The sequence below is a fragment of the Oryx dammah genome, unplaced genomic scaffold, assembly GCF_014754425.2.
Source record: "Oryx dammah isolate SB20612 unplaced genomic scaffold, SCBI_Odam_1.1 HiC_scaffold_4, whole genome shotgun sequence".
In the NCBI taxonomy this organism is placed as follows: Eukaryota; Metazoa; Chordata; class Mammalia; order Artiodactyla; family Bovidae; genus Oryx; species Oryx dammah.
Genome location: NW_024070188.1, coordinates 82,546,772 through 82,552,053, shown reverse-complemented (window position 1 = coordinate 82,552,053; position 5,282 = coordinate 82,546,772). Strand labels below are relative to the sequence as shown.

At 49.8% G+C, this 5,282-nt stretch overlaps 1 pseudogene; it reads right to left on the bottom strand.

Annotated features, from left to right (window-relative positions):
* Positions 1-1,558: 1,558 nt before the first annotated feature.
* LOC120862681 lies at positions 1,559-4,582 on the bottom strand (annotated as a pseudogene).
* Between the last annotated feature and the right edge of the window lie 700 nt (positions 4,583-5,282).

Here is a 5,282-nt window from a genome sequence, read left to right as displayed (position 1 = left end):
TGGAGAAGGAGGTGAGTGGGGCTTTACTCGGTCAAGAGAATGGCCCTTCTCCTCCCAGCTTCTCAGGGATAGCACGTGTCAGCAGATGTCTAGTCACTGAGGAGGACTCTGCCAGTCCTGTTCACTCAGAAAACACCACCCACTGGAGAGGAGACATGGGGGTCCCCCCATTCTCTGGGTGGGGGCTGGCCTGCCATCTGCCTGTCCACCTCCTCATGGCCCATGGGAACTTTCCTCTGATGCTCAGAACCACTCTGCCTTGCCAGCCCTGTGTGGGGTGCCCCGGGGATCCCTGGATCATAACTGACCTCTGCTTCCAGCTTTCTGCTCTGAAGGGAAAGCCCTGGAAGCATCTCCAGTTCTCATGGTTGTCCCTGGAGCCACAGATGTCAACCAAGTGATGTTACACTTTGGGCCCCAAGAGGTTCAGCAGGTCCTGTCCCCTGAACCCACTGCCAACCGCAGCCTGGGTGCAAATACATTAAACGGGAAACTATACCAAGGTACGGTTTTCTCTATTAAGGCTCAGATAAGCTGCCTCCATGGTCAAGTACTCATGAACGCCACGGTCCTTGGACTGAGGGGCGGGCGGGCAGGTGATTTGGGGGGTGGAGGCCTCCCATGTTCCCCCACAAGTGGGTCAGGGAGAGGAGGGCAGAACAGTGGGGGAGCCCTGCGCCAGTCTAGTCGATTGCTGGGGAGGTGGGGGTGAGCTAAGGAAACCCCAGCCCAGAATGCTGGGGATGCCCCCACCTGGGGAGAACCAAGGCTCTGCCAGCCCTAGGAGGGTCCAGGGAAAGGAGAGGGCATAGAAGCTTGTGTTCCAGGCTGCTGAGTCTCTAGGGAACCCTGCTGCCCTGAGGATGAACGCCTGTGGTGGAGAGGGTCTGGACAGGACCCCCTTGGCAGTCTTGCTGGGAGTTGGGGCACAGGCCCTGTGGTTGGCAGGCAAGGTTCTGGGTGTCTGGGGTTCCCGCCCGGATCAGCTCCCTCTGCCTGCACCGGGGGCTCCCTGGGAGCCTCACCAGCACACCACCATCCACTGGCCTCCAATCTGCGGGGACCAGCCCAGAGCTGATGGAACCAGAGATCAGCAAAAGCAGGATCCAGAGCCCCTGTCCTCACAAGGGCCTTCCTGGGCTCCAGGAACTCTGCCCTGCTCAGCCAGCCCCCAAGATGACAGGAGAATTGATAACCCAGCTTCCTTTGGCATCTGCCAACACCCCGCCACCCCCGCCCCGCCTCCACCCCCACAGCCCTGAGTGAGGCCAGATGAGAAGGTGGCTGGGCTTACAACTCCCTGGGCCCCAGACACCATTTTCTGGGGTGGGGGAAGAGGTTGGGGGTCTCACTGGAGGATCTGGGGACTCCAGGAAGGCAGGAGGGCATGGGGAAACCTTGGCTTGGGTCCCAGCCACTGAGGGTGTCTCCTAGAGACCCATCCTTTGGGGGCCATGGGGCCAATTTTCTAGTCTTTTGAGAAACACTGCAGGAGTCTTCAGGGCAGGGTGGGCCCAGGCCTGGGGGCTCGGATGGGGAGGAACGGAAGAGGCCCTCCTTATTTTTCTGCTTGCCTGACTTTCAGGGTGCTGATGTTTTCTTCCGGCACCAGTGTGTGGAGGAACCTGAAGGTGCTGCTGTAGTAGGTTGGGATGTCTGCGGTGGCCAAAGGCTTGGAGAGCCGTGCCACTTCGATGCACTTATCAAATCCCAGGGCCTGTCCTCCAATCCTCACCATCTTCCAGAGCCCCCCAGATGCGCTCGTGAACAACAAATTACTAGGAAACCTCTGCCGGGTCTGCTCGTCCATAACCAGGGAGATGTAGCCCTCGATCAGGGAGAAGGAGAAGCGGATGGGGCCACAGTTTCGCTGGAGGACACTAGGGGGTCCTTCAGTCCATTGGAGTAGAACGTGACATCCATAAGGAATGTGGCAACAGTGGGCGGTATGTCAGAGCCCAGGCTCGGGCTGGACAGTGGGTGGATGACGGGCCTCTGGACGGCCTCTGCCTTCATGAAGCAGTACGTGATGCTGAGGTTCTCAGCTGCCAGCGTCTCGCTATTGATGACGTGCAGGGTGGTTAACTCTGATGTCAAGGTGTGGGTGATGAAGGACAGGTCCTACTCACATACCAGGATGAAGTCCATCTGGTAGGTGGACAGCGTGGACACAGATGTTCTGATTGGCCAGTGGGGCGATGACTGACTTGACGATCTCGGTCATGCCAATGGGCTGGAGACTGGAGAAGCTGCCGCTGCCAGACACCGCATTGAGGGCCAGCCAGGTGGCATTGGCCACACCCAGGTGTTCTGAGGAGGGCAGTTCCAGGAAGCCCTCCTCATCAACAATGATGGTGTAATCCTCTGGCGTCTTGATCAGACTGAAGAATTTGCACCTGGTCTCAGAGGACAGGGAGGCAAGTTTGATCAGGCTGTAGGTGAAGAGTGGGATACTCTCCTTGACAATGCTGGCAACTTGCAGCTGAGGGAGCAGGTGTTTGGAGTGTGGGTTTTGGAGCTGAACAAGCAATCATGTCCTAGTTCCACTGCTTAGCAGCAGGTGACATCTCCGAGCCTCATTTTCATCATCTCTAAAATGGGGATAGCAATATTTACCATGTAAAGTCATTGTGAGATTTGATAAGATGACATTGATACAATTTGATATAGCACATCTTCCCAACCCAGGGACCGAACCTAGGTCTCCTGCATTGCAGGCAGACGCTTTATCATCTGAGCTACCAGGGAAGCCTGATATAGCACATAGTGAGCACAAATAAATGGTAGTTAATATCCTGATTTCTCAAGTCTTGACTGCCCACCTTTGGGCAGAGAGTCCTTGGCTGGCATTCAAGCCAAAATGCTGTTGGTACATGTTCTGAAGTTCCAGTTTCCTAAACCACAGTGTTGAAAACTCTTGGTCATCGTGGAAAGTTCAGTAGATATGAGATCTATTATTCCTAGGAATCAGAATTTACCAAAATTACAGGCCCCTGGAGGTGATGTCATTTTAGCAAAAAGATCCTTTGCTGCAAAGATGTCATGGTGTGTTTTGTTCGCTTTGTTTGTTGAGTCACTAAGTTGTGTTCGACTTTTTGTGACCCCATGGATGCAGAACACCAGGCTTTCCTGTCCTTCACTATCTCCCCAAGTTTTTGCAAACTCATGTTCATTGAGCTGGTGATGCCATCCAACCATCTCATCCTCTGTCACCCCCTTCTCCTCCTGCCTTCAATCTTTCCCAGCATCAGGGTATTTTGCAGTGAGTCAGCTCTTCGCATCAGGTGACCAAAATATTAGAACTTCAGCTTCAGCATCAGTCCTTCCAATGAATAGTCAGGGTTGATTTCCTTTAGGATTGACTGGTTTGATCTCCTTGCTGTCTAGGAAACTCTCAAGAGTCTTCTCCAGTACCACAGTAGGAAGGCATCAATTCTTTGGTGCTTAGCCTTCTTTCTGGTCCAACCCTCACATCCATACCTGACTGCTAGAAAAACTATAGCTTTGACTGTATGGACCTTTGTCAGCAAAGTGATGTCTCTGCTTTTTTATATGCTGTCTAGGTTTTTCATAGCTTTTCTTCCAAAGAACAAGAGTTTTTAAAATTTTGTGCTTGCAGTCACCATCCATAGTGATTTTAGAGTCCAAGAAAATAAAAATCCGTTCTGTTTCCACTTTTTCCCCATCTATTTGCCATGAAGTGATGGGGTCAGATACCATGATCTTAGTTTTTTGAATGCTGAGTTTTAAGCCCATTTTTTCACTGTCCTCTTTTACCCTCATCAAGAGGCTCTTTAGCTCCTCTTCACTTTCTGCCATTAGAGTGGTATCATCTGCATATCTGAGGTTATTGATATTTCTCCTGGCAATCTTGATTCCAGCTTGTGATTCATCCAGCAGAGCATTTCTCATGATGTACTCTGCATATAAGTTAGATAAGCAGGGTGACAATATACAGCCTTGATGTACTCCTTTCCCAATTTGGAACCAGTTTGTTGTCCCATGTCCGGTTTTACCCATTGCTTCTTGACCTGCTTACATATTTCTCAGGAGGCAGGCAAGGTGGTCTGGTATTCCCACCTCTTGAAGAATTTTCCACAATTTGTTGTGACCCATGCAGTCAAAGGGATGCATTCAACAGATAATTTTGCCAGCCTCTGAGCCTATCAACTGTCAACAGTCACCGTCTCACCTGCCCTCTAGGGTTTTCTGATCCTGGCCATCTTCCTCAGACTCAAGAACATCCTTAGGACCAAAGCTCCCTGTCAAAACTCTATGGTCTGATGCTGGAGGTGGAGCCTGCCTCCAAGAACTGTGCAAGTCACGCTGAAGCCGACAGCTTCACCCTCGTGGAAGGATACTTTTAGGGTGACCCTGATGAGACTTTCTCGAAGTGGGGCTCTGCCAAGCAGTCTCTACTTTTGACACCCGCCGTGGACTTAGGATTCTGCTGGTGTCATGAAACATACTTTCTGGAGGAGTGATGCCTGTTCAGCACTTACTTTGCTTAACCTACTGACCCATCAGGACCTGGCAGGGAGATGACACACCGCTGATTGTCTGATTGAATGGAGCAGCCCATCGATCTGAAGTAATCATGGTAATTGATGGTAAAATAGGACCCAAAGCAAGGAGTCACAGAGTGATTCTCAGAAACACACCTATTGTATAAAGTAGTGATTCTCAGTGTTTTGCGAAGAGGAGCATGTTGCTACTTGTGTGATTTGCTATTGTTGCTCTCCACCTTTCTTCCATTGAAATAAGCTTTTTAACCTACTTTGAAAGATATACATTAATACTTTTAAAAAGAGATCTCAAATTAAAGCTTGTTTTTGGTTTTTAAAGCAATATGTATTTTCAGAATTTGATGACTCTACTGTACTCCTAATGGCCTCTACTCCCATGGGGATGATGGTGAACACCCTGATGCATAAAATAAGGTCCAACTCTTCCTTGTGTTCCTCCTGCTTTTAGACAAGTTTCATAGTACCTTTGTCCTGTCATTCCAAGCAGCGGAATGTTGTTGAATAAAGTGAGAACTAGAATAAAAGTGAATGTCATAGCTTTTGGATCTTCCTTGAGAAGAATAGTTCTTTCTCCTGCAGCACTTAATCATGAATAGATGGAATGAATGTATGATTATTCTTAAATTGTTGCCTGAAAATTGTCATGTCGTTTTTCATTTGAATATGTCACCCTTCATTCAAATAGTATGCTCCTGAAGGGAAGGCTATTACTTTTTTTTTTGGATTTCAAGTGACAGGGATTTAATTCCACGCATC